The 16,921-nt window shown below is 41.8% G+C and overlaps 1 protein-coding gene and 1 pseudogene across 1 annotated transcript in view; one reads left to right on the top strand and one right to left on the bottom strand.

The window, feature by feature from the left end:
• The window catches only part of LOC120530665, a 36,845-nt pseudogene extending 20,884 nt beyond the window's left edge, over window positions 1-15,961 (bottom strand).
• The window catches only part of lypd6b (LY6/PLAUR domain containing 6B), an 83,900-nt gene that overhangs the window by 39,448 nt on the left and 27,531 nt on the right, over window positions 1-16,921 (top strand). The window lies entirely within an intron of this gene.

The raw sequence follows: 16,921 nt of genomic DNA, 5'->3' as shown, positions 1-16,921 counted from the left end.
GTCCAGGGCCCACAGTCTTTGTGCCTTCCTGGCCGCCTCCCGTCCTCTCTCTCCAGTTCAGTCCTGCTACCTCCCGACGTCCACCAATGACTGGAGGGAGGCGGCCCCTATGGGAACCGGATGAGCTCCAGCTGCTTCCCGGCACTTGGTCTTGGCCACACCCCTGTGTGGCGGAAGTGCCGGCTGAGCACCCGGAGGCCGTCCGTGTATCCCCTTTCGTCTTCCCCCCGGCACTTCCTGGTGTGGCAGAAGTGCCGCGCTCCCGGGATCAATAGGCACTGGGGCGCCGCCTGGCGGTGGCCATGGGTCCCTACAGGGCTGGGCTTCCAAGCCCTCTACCCGCGGCCTCCTGCATAACCAGGACAGACGCCCTCTCTCGGTCTGGAGGAGGCACACACCCTCTCTCGGTCTGGAGGAGGCACACGCCCTCCTCCGGTCTTCCAAGGCGTCCCGGCCAGGCTCCATCCCCGGCCAAAGACCACACAGGGTAAACGGTTATATGTGTGTATATATACGGGTATATGTGTGTGTATATATATATATATATATATATATATATATATATGTGTATATATGTACATATGTATATGTATATATATGTGTGTATATGTATATATATGTGTATATATGTATATGTATATGTATATATATGTGTGTATATGTATATATATGTGTATATGTATATGTATATATATGTGTATATGTATATATGTATATATATATATGTATATGTATATGTATATATGTTGTCACGCACAAGCGATTAGGAGGCCGCGGACTGATTCGAGAACACCTGGGAAAACATTTGCCGCCAGGGAATGGCGGGTATTAACTTTCTCCCTCTGCTTCCTAGAAAAGAGACCTTCCAGCACCATAGGCCTGGTTTGACCGCAGTCGCGGTACTTCCGCCCTTCCTCCGCCATCTTGCCCTGACGTCATCCTTCCCATCCTCCCTTGCGGTCCTTCCCAGCTGTCCTTCACTTCCGCTCCACCCCTATAAAATGGCCGCATGAACTGTTTAGTTTATGCTTTTGACCTTTTTTCTTTGTTGGAAAATTTCTGTGTACAATATACGGGGCCGGAAAACCCCAACCCTTATTGCTGTCTCCTCGGTCCTTTTACAACTGGCGTAGTCGGCAGGATACAGAGATCCCGAGATGACGGAGGGACAGGACCTCAACACTGTGCTGCAATCAATGAACGTCCAGCTCCAGGCGCTGCAGCAGGCGCAAGCCACCACCACCCGGGAGCTGGAGGCCACGAAGGCCAGGTTGGTAGAAGCCCAACGGGCGAGACCAGACCCGCCAGGCAGGCGCCTCCTCCTTTAGTCCCGATGGGCCCTTCGGAGGACGCCGACGCTACCTGGGCATGTTTGAGAGGACGGCCACCGGAACGAGTGGCAGCGGTCCAGTGGCGTCCATCCTGGCGCCATATCTGAAGGGACCGCTGCGGGCCTATTATGACCTCCCTGAGGAGGAGGCCGCTAATTACGACCTCCTCAAGCCCGAAATACTGGCCCGCACGGCATTAGCCCGGGCCAGCAGGCGGCCGAATGGCGGAACTGGGTCTTTGACCCCGAAAAGCCCGCTCGCGCCCAGGCGTTCGAGTTCTGGGGCAAGATGGGCCCTGGCTACGCCAGAGGGACCCCAGGGCGGAAAGTGGTCGAGCAGGTGGCCTGTGAGGGCCTGGTCAATGCCATGCCCAGTTCCCTCGCCCAGCAGGTCCGGGGACACGCCTACCAAAACATGTCGGGCCTCCTAGACGTCCTGGAGCGTCAGGTGGCGGTCCTCCGACTTGGGGGGTCAGAAAAGCCTGCTCGCGGAACCGTAGGGACGGGCGGCCACCCCGAGCCCTCTCGCGCGCTGCAGAAGCGCCACCGAGAGCCAGAGAGAAGCCGCCACCTACTACCAACCTGCCCCCACAACATCGCTCCGGAGCCTATGGACTGTACCTGGACGTCGTCGGAGAGGTATTGTATCCCGCCGCATCCCTTGGCGAGTCCGAACACGGGAGTGGTGTTGCTAAATGGGCACGCCGTGGTAGCTTTGTTTGATTCCGGCAGCAACATTACCATTGTCGCCGCTTTGTCTTACCGCAGCAGTGGTTAAACCAGCGTTTGTTGGTCACTTGTGTGCATGGGGGGACTAGGTCCTATCGTTCCGCTCACTGTTATGTCACCTGGAAGGGGGAACCAACCCAAATGACGGTCGCTGTGTTACCGGAACCCCCCTTCCCAGTGATTTTGGGACAAGACTGGTCTAAAAGAATCAGCGGTAAGCCATTCGCCGCTCCCGGGGCCATGTTGGATCTGGTTATGAGGGGAAAAGGCACCCTCTCAGCGGCCTCCACGCCGTGCACAAGGGCAGGCCCTATCGGCGCTGGTGTTCGGGGACTTTCCTGGCCACGGACCTTGACCCGAAGACTCCGCGGGAAGGGACTAGCCAGGAACTCTTCCCAGGCCCAGGCCACAAGACCCTCTCGGCGGCCTGGACCATCAATTTCGGTCCACGCCGGCCTCCTTTAAGAGGGAACAGTGGAATGATGATTCCCTGCGCTTTGCCCGGAATGCGGTTGTTCTGCCTAACAGCTCACCAGCGGACGGTTCCACACCGCGCGAACCCTTCTTTGTCCTTGAAAATGATCTGTTGTACCGAGTGGCTACCCATGAGGGCGAGGTGCGGAAGTTGTTGCTAATTCCGCGTACCTTCCGGCGGGAGATATGCGAGTTGGCCCACGCTCACCTCCTAGGCCCACCTGGGGCGAAAAACGCTGGAGAGAATTAAACTCCGGTTTTACTGGCCTGGGATCAATGAGGAGGTCCGGCGTTTCTGTCAATCCTGTCCGAAGTGCCAGACCCGCCAGATTCCCAGGAGGGACCGTGCTCCTCTAGTCCCTATACCCCTAGTTGATGTACCCTTTGAAAGAATAGGGTCGATCTGGTGGGACCCTGGAGCCCTCAACCCGTGGCCACAGATATATTCTAGTCATGGTGGACTATGCCACCCGGTACCCAGAGGCGGTTCCCCTGCGCTCCGCTAATACTAAAAGCATCGCACGGGAACTGGTTAATTTGTTTTCACGCGTGGGCATACCCAAGGAGGTCCTCACGGACCAGGGTAAGCGCCTTTACAACGGATACGTTCAGGGAGGTAGCCAAATTACTGCAGATAAAGCACCTGAAAGCGTCTGTCTATCACCCGCAAACTGACGGGCTGGTGGAACGCTTTAACCAGACGCTTAAGCAGATGCTTCGCAAGGTAGTCAGCGCGGACGGCAGGAACTGGGACCAGCTCCTCCCGCTCGTGCTTTTTGCTTACCGGGAGGTACCCCAGGCCTCTACTGGCTTCTCCCCATTTGAATTGTTATATGGGCGACAACCCCGGGGAATCCTCGACATCCTAAAAGAAGGCTGGGAGGCCGAGGCCCTTCCTTCCTCTAACATTTTGGAGTACATAGCGCAACTGCGCGACCGACTCACAAAGATCAGGCCCCTCCTAAAAGAGCGCGTGACTCGTGCGCAAGCAGCGCAGGCCGGTGTTACAACCGCAACTCCGTCCTCAGGGAGTTCCGCCCGGGGACGAGTTATGGTGCTCGTCCCGACCTCCCACTTTCGAAGCTGCTCGCTCACTGGCAAGGGCCTTACGAGGTTAAGGAGAGGAAGGGCTGCGTCGACTATTTGGTGAAACAGCCCAATCGTCGACCGAGCGAGAGGATCTATCATGTCAACCTGTTAAAGCCCTGGAGAGATAGAGAGGAGCTTCCCAGCTCCCATAGGTCGCTCTCCCTCTTCACGAGCACAACTGCCCTTAACCTCGGAGAAGAGCTGACCCCCAAGCAGCGGCAGGAGTTAACCCAGACCCTCCGTGCCATCCCCGAGGTGGTGAGCGAGTCACCCGCCGGACCTCGCTGATTGCCCACGATATAATCACGGACCCGGTGTAATCGTCCGAGAGGCCCTACAGACTCCGGAGGCAAAAGCGCAGAGGTCGAACTGGAGGTGAAACGTATGTTGGACATGGACATAATTGAAGAGAGCCATAGTCCCTGGTCCAGCCCTATTGTCCTCGTCTCCAAGCCAGACGGCTCCTGGAGGTTCTGTAACGACTTTAGACGTCTGAATCAGATCTCCAAGTTCGATGCCTACCCCATGCCCCGCATTGACGACCTCCTTGAGCGGCTGGGTACGGCTCGATATTTGACTACCCTGGACATGACAAAGGGTATTGGCAAATTCCTTAACGGCATCCGCAAAGGAAAAACGGCCTTTAGCACCCCTAGCGGGCACTGGCAGTACAAGGTCCTCCCATTTGGGCTGCACGGGCCCCGGCGACCTTCCAACGCCTGGTAGACAGAGTGCTGAAGCCCCATCAGTCCTATAGTGCCGCCTACCTGGATGACGTTGTCATCTATTCCGCACCTGGGAGGAGCATCTATTGCAGGTCGCCGCTGTCCTCCGAACACTGGCTAAAGCCGGCCTCCGCATAAACCCCCGAAAGTGTTTTTTTGGATTAAAGGAGGCCAAATATTTAGGCTACCTCGTGGGACAAGGACAGGTGCGCCACAGGCTCCAAAGTTAAAGACATCTTAGAATGGCCCGTCCGAATACCAAGAAACAGGTGCAGGCTTTCTTGGGGCTTGCGGGTTACTACGCCGGTTTGTTCCCGCTTCTCAAAGAGCAGCACCCTTGACTAACCTGACAAAAGGGCGCCCTCGGCGTGGTGTGGACCGACAAGGCAGAACACGCGTTCAGTGACCTAAAGAAGGCCCTAACGTCGGCACCTGTGTTACGGACGCCCGATTTTGGGCTCCCGTTTATCCTCCAGACCGACGCTTCGGACACAGGCCTGGGCGCCGTGCTGAGCCAAAGCGTCGATGGTGTCGAGCACCCTGTGATGTACCTTAGCCGGAAACTGATGGACGGGAGACCGGTATGCGGCAGTGGAGAGGGAGGCCTTGGCCATTAAGTGGGCAGTGACCCACCTCCGTTACTACCTGCTGGGTCGCGAATTCGCTCTGGTGACTGACCACGCTGCACTTCAGTGGATGTCCCTGCACAAAGAGTCGAATCCGCGGGTCACTAGGTGGTTTCTGGACTTGCAGCCGTATAAGTTCACTGTCACTTATCGGCGGGCACCCTTCAAGACAATGCCGATGCTCTCTCTCGTATTCACGACCTCTCGGTTAGGTCCGCCCGACCTGACGGTCCTGGGCTAAGGGGGGGATCGTGTCACGCACGCGCGATTAGGAGGCCGCGGACTGATTCGAGAACACCTGGGAAAACATTTGCCGCCAGGGAATGGCGGGTATTAACTTTCTCCCTCTGCTTCCTTGTAGAAAAAGAGACCTTCCAGCACCATAGGCCTGGTTTGACCGCAGTGCGGTACTTCCGCCCTTCCTCCGCCATCTTGCCCTGACGTCATCCTTCCCATCCTCCCTTGCGGTCCTTCCCAGCTGTCCTTCACTTCCGGCTCCACCCCTATAAAATGGCCGCGACGCCAGGAGACGGCGTCGCGTTATGAACTGTTTAGTTTATGCTTTTGACCTTTTTCTTTGTTGGAAAATTTCTGTGTACAATATACGGGGCCGGAAAACCCCAACCCTTATTGCTGTCTCCTCGGTCCTTTTACAATGTATATATATATATATATGTATATATATATATGTATGTATATGTATGTATATGTATATATATATATGTATATATATATGTATATATATATGTATATGTATATATGTATATGTATATATATATATGTATATGTATATATATATATGTATATGTATATATATGTATGTATATATATACATATATATACAATGTATATATATATATGTATATATGTGTATATATACTCAGCAAAAAAAGAAACGTCCTCTGACTTTCAACTGTTTTTACTTTTAGTAAACTTAATGTGTAAATATTTGTACGAACACTAAAAGCGTCAACACCTTAAGACATAAACTAAAAATGTTTCACAATGTGTCCCTGAATGAAGGGACGCTCAAAATCAAAAGTACCAGTCAGTATCTGGTGTGGCCACCAGCTGCTTGAAGTACTGCAGTGCATCTCCTCCTCATGGACTGGACCAGATTTGTCAGTTCTTGCTGTGAGATGTTACCCCACTCTTCCACCAAAACACCTGCAAGTTTATGGACATTTCTGGGGGGAATGGCCCTAGCCATCGATCCAAATCGATCCCGCTCCAGGGTACAGGCCTCAGTGTAACGCTCATTCCTTCAACGATAAACACGAATCTGTCCATCACCCCTGGTGAGACAAAACCGTGACTCATCAGTGAAGAGCACTTTTTGCCACTCCTGTCTGGTCCAGCGAAGGTGGGTTTGTGCCCATAGGTGGTGTTGTTGCTGGTGATGTCTGGTAAGGACCTGCCTTACAACAGGCCTACAAGCCCTCAGTCCGGCCTCTCTCAGCCTGTTGCGGACAGTCTAAGCACTGATGGAGGGATTGTGTGTTCCTGGTGTGACTCGGGCAGTTGTTGTGGCCATCCTGTACCTGTCACACAGGTGTGATATTCGGATGTACCGATCCTGTGCAGGTGTTGTTACACGTGGTCTTCCACTGCGAGGATGATCCGCTGTCCTTCCTGTCTCCCTGTAGCGCTGTCTTAGGCGTCTCACGGTGTGGACATGGCAATTTATTGCCCTAGCCACATCAGCAGTCCTCAGGCCCCTGCAGCATGCCTAATGCACGTTCACGCAGATGAGCAGGGACCCTGGGCATCTTTCTTTGGGTGTTTTTCACAGTCGGTAGACAAGTCTCTTTAGTGTCCTGCGTTTTTAGAACTGTGACCTTAAATGCCTACTTTCTGTAAGCTGTTAAGGTCTTAACGACCATTCCACAGGTGCATGTTAAGTAATTGATTATGGTTAACTGAACATGCATGGAAAACATTGTTTAAACCCTTTACAATGAAGATCTGTAAAGTTATTTGGATTTTTAAAACATTATTGTTGAAATACACAGTCCTGAAAAAGGGACGTTTCTTTTTTTGCTGAGTATATATGTAGATATGTGTATATATACCTGTATATGTGTGTATGTGTATATATATATATATATATATATATATATATATATATATATATATATATATATATATATATATATATATATATATGCCAGCAACACTCATGACAATGACAACACAATTACATTGTCAATCATGTTACGTTATTATTAAAATGTTTCCTTTTCTTTTTCATTACTTCTGTAACACACTACTTCTCCGCTGCGCAGCGCGGGTATTTTGCTAGTTAATTGAATAAGAAGAAAAAATAATTCTCAAAATGAAAAATCTCAAGATGAAAATTTTGTAGCTTGGCCAGTTCAGTAACTGTTACAAGTTTTTTTTTTTCTTTAGAATAAACCGTGTGAGTCACTGATTAAATAGATGTTGAGTAGAACTGTTGTATTTTCCTGTTTATAGGAAACAGGAATATACAGGTAGATGCTTAGAAACTAAATGTAATGATTCAGCATTATTTTTTAGTGCTTTGAATAATAAAAGTAGATATTGTGTTACACTTGCTTGTGATTTTCTTCATATGATTGAAAAGAAAGGTTTTTCTTTAATCTTAGAATTACATTTAAAAAATTTCAACATTAATTATGTCTAAAAGCCATTATTTAGAAACAAAATGTGACCACATTCAGTTTTCTACTTTCTCTGTATCTAAAACCCACATTTTTGAAAATAATTTTTTAAGCTTCACAAACAGAAGCTGAGGATGGACAGGATTAGAAATGTGTACATTAGAGGGTCGGCTCAGGTTGAACAGTTGGGAGACAAAGTCAGAGAGAGTGTGTTGGTTTGTACATGTGCAGAGGAGAGATGCTGAGTATATTGGGAAAAGGATGTTAAGGATAGAGCTGCCAGGAAAAGAGGAAGGCATAAGAGGACGTTTATGGATGTGGTGAGAGAGGACATGCAGGTGATGGGTGTGACAGAGCAAGATGCAGAGGACAGGAAGATATGGAAGAAAATGATCCGCTGTGGCAACCACTAATGGGAGCAGCCGAAAGAAGAATTTTTTAAGCTTCACTGTTAGTGTTGATTATAATGGTAGTGCAATTAATTTCACATCTTGCAAATTTAGAATGATTGCCATGAAATTAGCAGTTGTACTGATTTCTAAATATAATTAAAACTCTAGATTCTTTGCAGCAAAATAATGCTGTTCCAAAGAGTACTGTTTTAGCCACAATTTGGGCATTGCAGATCTCCGTGAATTCTTCTGACAGTGTGATACATAAGGCAGGATATAAGAGCTAAGACCTGAAGGCTGTTCATAAATGTTAATTTAACTTAGCATTTTGAATTTATTTCACACAGTAAATCAAAACTGGTGTGTTCATAAATATATATATTTATTTGTTATTGCCTGATATTGTATTGTATCTTACTAGTTTGTAATGTATTCTTGCATGCTTTATAAAAGCATCCTTTAATGGTGTGCTTTGAAAGGGTAGTATATAAAGTAAACATTTAATGATTAATTTATATAGTTTAATTGAGTTCTTTTAATCAAAGGTGTGTTGTTCTGACCAAGATGAAAGGAAGGCTATGTGTTAGGCAGGACTGTGGGTAACATGTTTATGGGCAGGGGCACAAAGGCACACACACACAGTACATATACACAGTTTAGAGGCAACCACCCTAGAAAGCATATCTTTAGGCAATATGAATAAATTCTGACCTCAGGCAAAAATACAGGCAGACTACAAGATGACATTCCAATTCCATTCAAATGCCACCATAGCTCTGCAATAAACAGAATGGCCTTAAATGTTAGATGTAACAGTGTGCATGGATACATTTTTAAAACAGAATAATTATGAATTTCTTAATGTCTTGTCATTATGTTACATTAATGTGAAACAGAAGAAAAAACAAATATTTATGCATAAAAATCAAGGAGCGTTTTAATTCTTACTGTAATTAGTTAACATAAGAAGTTCAATATATTACAAGTGATAGGCATATACATAATATTTATAACAAAGTAGGAGTTCAAAAAAGGGTAAGCATGGTCCATACAGCAGAGGAACATGCTTACGCTTTTAGTCTCTCTCATAGTTATCCTTTGAATCTCTTAGTAATAGTGTCCAATTTTTTTTAAACAATAATGTCTGAAAATTTTATTTTAAATCTCTTTTAAATGGTCTTTCAAATGTATTAAATTGAATGGATATTTAGTAGTTTTTCTCATCTTGTTCAGTGTTAATTTTTTGTTGGCAAAAATGACAAGTTAAGTTACTTTTTTTTTAATTACACATAACTAACTGAAATGCTGGATCTTTGTTCTGTTCATCATGATTACATCTAAGTCTTTGTGATGTATTCTGTCACATGCAGTATAATATTATTCAAGTAAAGATGAATTGTGATGATAGATTAACCATGCCCTAATATATTTGTTATGTCACAAGGACCTTTTTATATTGGTAAAGGCCAGTGTACCAAATTAAATTAATTAATATTATAATTACTGGGTGGGCTGGCACCCTGCCCGGGGCTTGTTTCCTGCCTTGCGCCTTGTGTTGACTGGGATTGGCTCCAGCAGACCCCCATGATATAGATATTGCTAACTTATACCCTTTATTCCCCAAACGTAGAACTGCATAACTAAATGCAGTAAAATCAAAGCAATAAAGAGACAATTGAACAGCCTGATCCCTTTTTTCTGTGCAGCATTATTTACTTGCATTCCTACTTCCTTCCAGCTGTTGGCTTCATTTTTCTAAGTTTTTTTTTTAATGTACAGAACAATTTTACTTAATGAAACACAGTATTAGTGACAGTGTAAGTTATTTGTTATTTTGGATAATTGTGGATTTAGCTGCATTTGATGTGCTTTAAAGTGTATGTAAGTAGTCTGCGATGGACTAACACACTGGTTAGTAACGCGCTGGTTCCTGCCCCGTGCCTAGTGCTTAAAAAACAGGCTGAGGCACTGGCTGATTTGGATTAAGCAATTTTTTTGAAAGGTTATGCTAAATAAGTAACAAAAATATATACTATTGTTAAATGAAATCTCTAGCATATACAGATAACATTTTCTTACCTTTGTGACACAGTGGTTGTTGTAGCTACCTCATAGTTCTGAAGTGCTGGGATTAAATCCTAGGCATGAATACTGCCTGTGTGAAGTTTGTATGTTCAACCCATGATTGTGTGGGTTTTTCTTCGGGTTATCTTGCTTTCCTTCCAAATTACAAAGTCATGCATGTTAAATTTGAGTGAGTATGGGTGTGTGAGCCCCATGACAAACTGGCTATCTGCCCATGGTTTGTTTTCTATCATGCTCTTAATGCTGCCAGGATAGGTATTGGCCCTCCTATTGGCAGGAGGTGGGAGACTAGTCAGGATAAAGGGAAAGATGAGTGCAGCAATGTACAGAGACATCCTGGATGAAAACCTGCTCCAGAGCTCTTTTGACCTCGGACTGGGGCGACGGTTCATCTTTCAGCAGGACAACAACACTAAGAACACAGCCAAGATATCAAAGGAGTGACTTCAGGAAAACTCTGAATGTCTTTGAGTGGCCCAGCCAGAGCCCAGACTTGAATCCGAATGAACATCTCTGGAGAGACCTGAAAATGGCTGTGCACTGGCGCTTCCCATGCAACCTGATGGAGCTTGAGAGGTGCTACAAAGAGGAATGGGCGAAATTGGCCAAGAATAGGTTTGCCAAGCTTGTGGCATCATATTCAAAAAGACTTGAGGCTGTAATTGCTGCCAAAGGTGCATCGACAAAGTATTGAGCAAAGGCTGTGAATACTTATGTACATGTGATTTCTCAGTTTTTTATTTTTAATAAATTTGCAAAAACCTCAAGTAAACTTTTTTCACATTGTCATTATGGGGTGTTATGTGTAGAATTCTGAGGAAAAAAATGAATTTAATCCATTTTGGAATAAGGCTGTAACATAACAAAATGTGGAAAAAGTGATGCACTGTGAATACTTTCCGAATGCACTGTAAGTGCACATATGTACTAGGATTGTTATTTATGGTATCCTTTTTGTCAAAATATTCATTTTCAAAATCCTTTTTTGTAGAATACTATTTTTCCAACCAATCCACCCAACAACAACAATAAAAAAAAAATTATTTATTTAGTATATAGCACATTTTCATGTATGAAGGTAGCTTATAGTGCTTCACAATAATAATAGCTAAAAAGTATTACAACAGAAAGTAAAAAATGTTACTTAAAACAGTAGAGTATCATACATTTGTTGAACCTGCCTAATCCAGCTGAAGATATAAAATGTGACTCTTTAATTTTTTCAGTTTTATTGGATTTAAGACTTGATATTTCACATTTACAATATCCAATTGTTGTATATGATCATATTTTTATAGCGCCTATACATGCATGTCTTAAGAAGCAAGCCTTAAATGTGATACATGATAATATTACATTTTGCTATTAACCGTTTTGAGTCCTGGGTCCTTGAAAACACAACCATACACAAAAATGGCATTCATTCATAAACAAAGAACTGTAATGAAAGAGAAAGAGGAATAAGGTAAACTTTCCACTGCCTGCTCTGCACATAAGAAACCTACACAAAATTACTTGGGATCATTCAAATGTATTAGTTATTCATTTTTTTCCAACTCTTCCCATCTTTCTTATATAAATTAGGACACTGTGAGTCTACATGTATTTCACAATGAAATAACTAAGTGTACTAAATGTTGCATTATAATAATACTCTTATTATTTACTTCACATTATAAATATTTATTTAGCAAATATTCACAACAGCTTGTAAACCTTGTGTAATACTAAATTTGACTGTTTTTCAGGAAACTACTATATTAACCAACAATACAAAGCAAAATAGAGTGGAACACCAGTTGAGTGCTTCATGCAGGAAGTGGTGGTTAATAAATAATGAATTTACTGTACTGTCACAGGGCAAAAATTATCTAGGATTTGGAGCAAAGTGGGGTCATAACCAAAGGGACAAACAATTGTCTGTCAAAGCCTATACATAAAACACGACTGAAAATAACGAAAAAAAAATTCCCAGCCAACAGTCAGTAACCAGATCAAAAGACTAAGCACTTGCAAAAACTAAAAAAAAATGAAAAGCAAACCTATACAAGGCTTACCACACAGTTCCTCTTATTATCATTGTGGCAGTAACATAGAATTGTGTGACCTCCAGAGCTGCACCACATAACAACAAGCTACTGTGTTGTAGCAATGTGTCCACAGAATGGCAGAACCAACTATTAAAAAGAAGACTGTAAATTAAAGTACTGTAATAAGTCCATATCCAAAACAAATGTAGAAAATGAAAGTGAAACTAAACTCTGAATTATTAAATATACAAATAAAATATTAACAAGACTAAAAGAAAAAACAAATGACCCAGATAAAAATACAAACATTTTAACTCATATAGGACTAAAGAATTCATTCCACTTTATGTCTGTTGCAATAATGTGATAGAGGAAAGAAGAATATTTTCTTAAATTATGCCTAATTGTTTTAGTTAATGTGTGTAAACAGTATGTGAAGCTGTTTTGGCTGAAATAGCTAAATGAGAATTGCTGACACTGAAAGGGATCTAAAATGCTATTTTTAAGGTGCTCTAATAATAAAAAAAAAAATCTGAGCTATTTTCCATAGTCATGAATGAGAAGGTATTTTTGCCCTGTGATGGATTCTTAATAGGAGGTATAGCATTAAAGAAGAAGTAAGCCAGGCTTCCTGCATCCAAGAGTGAACCAATACAAGATCAGGAGTAGAACAATATGTTGAGTGCTGAAGAAGTGTTTAAAAATATTCACTTAGTACAACTGTAGATTTAAAAGACTGGAATAGTGTGGAAAAAAACTTTACTAAAATGTGCTGTGAAGGGATGTGTTTAAGTTACAGAAGGCTGTTCATTTTACTGTGAAAAGCTAACCATACAAAATTATGAAGAGGGTGCTCATAGAAGTGATGTGAAAAACATCTGTAAAGTACAGCAAATTTGCACAGAGTGTCCAGAGTAATACATGTTCTTTTGCATTCAAAATATCAGTTATGCCTTTTGATAAGACTTTCTATTACCAAGCCTTTAATAGAAAATTTCAGAAGTAGTGAATTCTGGGAAAGAGAAACAAAAGAAAACCCCAAAAAGGTAGCCTGTTTATAATATTGTGCATTACCAGTTTTATCTTTGCTTCCCTATAGTCCTTATTGAATCAGTCTATCTCAGACTTTATCTATATGGGCCTTGTACCTCAAAAGACAAATCCCATATCCATTAAAGAGTCCATTGCCTTTTGGCGGTCAAACCAGACATGACTAGTGCTTTTCCAGTGTGTCCTTGTGCATAGCTATCTTGGATCACAAGATGAGAAAAGGTAGTGCTGTCTGCTCCTCATGGGGCAGATCATGTTGTTCTACTTAATGTTGGATTATGTTGGTTTTTGCCTTATCTCTGGTCCATCTCTCCATCATATGAAGCTTATTTCATTGCAAGAAATGTGCATTTGGACTGATTTTGGTTAACCATAAAATATTCATTATAATTAGCCAGTATCAGTGTTTCAATAATTAAAAACTGATTTGACCATTATAATTTAAATCGGTGTATGTGTTTATCTCTAAAATAATTTTAAATAAAGCATATTGGAATATTAAATGTACAAAAAATGAAATTACTGGAATTATTAGCAACACATGCCATTACTTTCTTTTGTGATGCCAATGGATCAGTAGCTGCTCTAAGATAATCGTCTGTACCTTGTGCAGTCTGTTGTGCTTCAAGCAAGATGAAACTTGTGTTTCCAGCCATCAGTGTAATAAGTAACAGTTAATGTGGAATTCTTTTGTTAAGCCAGTCCAGACATCTGTTTTAATTACCACATTGTCTTTACAAACTTTACTTTTGTGTTTGTAGCTATTACTTTTTGTATAGCTGTTCTAATCCTTTTAGTGATGGTTTTCTGGGAAGGGACTTCATACTATGGCCTAATACAGGTCATTAGTTTTCTAAAGCCGTAACCTTCCACAAAGCTGAGGGGCAACATGTCCCTTGCTGGCAATTTTGCTACAACCTCAGATAGGAAAACTTCAGAAAAAAATATGTCTATGAAGAATATTAAACTATGTGTACACAAGTCAAAGATGTTTCACATAACAACAATGTTGCTTTCTGTATCAAAATAATGCCTGACCTGAATTTTTTCTTTATTCAATCTATATTTTCTCCCTGATTTACTGTGATGTTTGTAGATCACCCAAATAATGGTTTCAGTATTCAAATACTGGCGCCTACAAACAGCTGTCAATGGATTTGACTTTCTGTGCATACTCCTATCCATTACGTTATGTCGGAGAACTGGATCATAGCTAATGGAAAAACCTGTTGATGAGATACCGGAACATCATGGGACACACGTCAATGTAGAGACTGTATAATTAAGTCTATAATATGAGATGTGGGAGGCTGATGGAAGAACATGTACTCCATGCATACTACTAACAAACAGTGACTTGGTTGTGATGTGTACCATGGAAGTGTCAGGCAGCAGTGTTGATCAGTGTTCCCACATACCACCCTTATCACTAGATGTTGGAGTTAATGTGCTGGGGCAACACAGATTTATTTTTCTCATAAAAACTATTATGCATTAAATCTTACTGAATTTCATTATATACTGGTTTTGTGTCACTTATATTAAATTTATCAGTTAGGGAACTGTAGTAACTAGAATCGGACAATTGCTATCTTTCTGTCTTACTCTATATTAGTTGATCTTTTGACTAAATACTGTATCATGTTGCTTGTAAACTTAAATTAAGTTAATACTCAGGTTTTATTGTTTTGTAGTTTTCTGGTTAGATTAGGAAATGTCCTGATGTGTAATGCTGAAGACACAGGCTCTGTATCCATCTTTTATTTCATTTTTGAATCCCTTTTATTCCTGTTAATAGTTGAGGGGACCAGAGGTATTCTTGGCAACACATTAACAAGTCAGGAAGAAAAAAAAATAAAAATAAAACAAAGTAGCTCAGAACTTTATTCTGAAACAGCAAGTAGAATTACTCAGAAAATATGTACTTTATTTAATATCTGTGTATCTAAAATTAACTAGTATCCTTACAGAAAGAAATTTTATCTTTCTGAATTCAGTAACAAACAGAATGGTGTTGCTAAATATTTTCTAAATATTTCCAATAGCTTTGCTAAAGGCAAAGTGCAAAACAACTGTGAAATACCTATATGCCAGTAAAAAACTCTTGCAGCTGACCATTTTGCATCTGAAAAATGTGTGGTGGCTAATTTAAATATTAATGCCCATGTGAAAAGGTTGTAGGAATTTTTATAAGCTTATTCACATCTATGTAGTGTCTTTAGCCTGTGAACTCAGCTTGTCAAAGCACAACCTGCACTTATGTTACCAGCTAACTTCTAAATTAACAATTGGACTCAGCAGGAAAGTCTCTCCTGACAATGAAACAAGCAAGGGTTGTTTTTCTTTCTTTTATTGTACTACAGTTAAACCTCATCTATCCTTTTCTTTTTGGTGTCTGAAATGGGAAGAGTGCAGTTAACAAATGTGACTAAATAGTAGAGTGAACAAAAAAGCAATAAAACCTGAAAAGGGCTCTAAAGTTTTATTTCTGTGTGGGCAGTTTTTAAACCTCTTTCACTTCCTTTTCTGAGACATTAACATTACCGATGAACATTATAGGAGCTTTGATTGCATGTGTCATTGCTTCAGAGTGAACAGGATCTTTTAGCAGGCTTTGTTTGGTGTTGACCTGTTCCTGTTTACTTTCAGCTAGATGAGAATAGGAATGGGTTCTCATGAGGGACAGCATGTTGGTTAACTATCAGTGAGTGGCCTGGGAGTGTTTACTTACTTTCTTGCTCAACATTTTTGAATTCCTTTTTGCTGTAGGCATACTGATTTTGTGCCATGCTTTGGAATACTTTAGTATTGAAGCTGCTCACATATCTGAAAAGATCTTTGTTTGTAACTTCCGTATTATGTTTAAACAATTTTAGCAAACTATAATATTTTCATGACACCAAGTTAATAACAAATACTATGAAGAACAAATACTACTGTAATGTACAGTTTATTGAAACTAACAAAACACTTGATATTTAATAATTGTTTAAATATTTCATATTATTTAATAATTGTAATGGCTGAATGTGTTCTTTGACATATTCTGTACTAAACAGTATACGATTTTGTCTATATTTTAAAAAATAGTGCAGGTTAGGTGGATTGGTGATGCTAAATTGGCCCGTCTGGGTGTGTGGTGTATGAGTGTGTTCAACTGCGATTGTCTGGCGTGCTGTCCAGAGGATTTTATATATATGTTTATTTTATTGGCTATATGATGTCCCACTTTGTAAAAGTGCATTAATGATCCAAGCTAATAAAAAGGTGTTTGTTTTTGTTCTTATTCAAGCCCTATGTGTTTGTTCCTGACATGTACAGTAGCTTTGGTTGTGGTAAGAAGTTGAATGGTCTTATTCAGGTAAAGGTGGAGGTGGAGGAGCACATTTCAGGAGAAAGACTACTGCATTTCTGATAATGATATTGATGACAAAATATTATTTAAAAGAACATTATCAATAATATTTCAAATGAATACAATAATACAGAATACATTACAGATATCACCAACTGTTCGTGTGAGTGATGAGTTAATAATAATAATAATATATTTTATTTAGCACCTTTCCCCTGCTCAAAGTGCTTCACAGACATTCAAAGAAATAACAACAGGGAATATACAACATTGGATAAAGATATCTGCAGAAAACCACTAAATAAAGATAAATACAGGATATACAAAGTATTTCAATAGAATAAGAGACAAACCGGAAAAAAATATAAAAACATGAATACTGCAAGAAAACAAA

The sequence above is a fragment of the Polypterus senegalus genome, chromosome 6 (assembly GCF_016835505.1).
Source record: "Polypterus senegalus isolate Bchr_013 chromosome 6, ASM1683550v1, whole genome shotgun sequence".
NCBI classification, from domain to species: Eukaryota; Metazoa; Chordata; class Cladistia; order Polypteriformes; family Polypteridae; genus Polypterus; species Polypterus senegalus.
The sequence above is the reverse complement of the archived record's forward strand: the minus strand, read 5'-3'. Positions and strand labels throughout refer to the sequence as shown.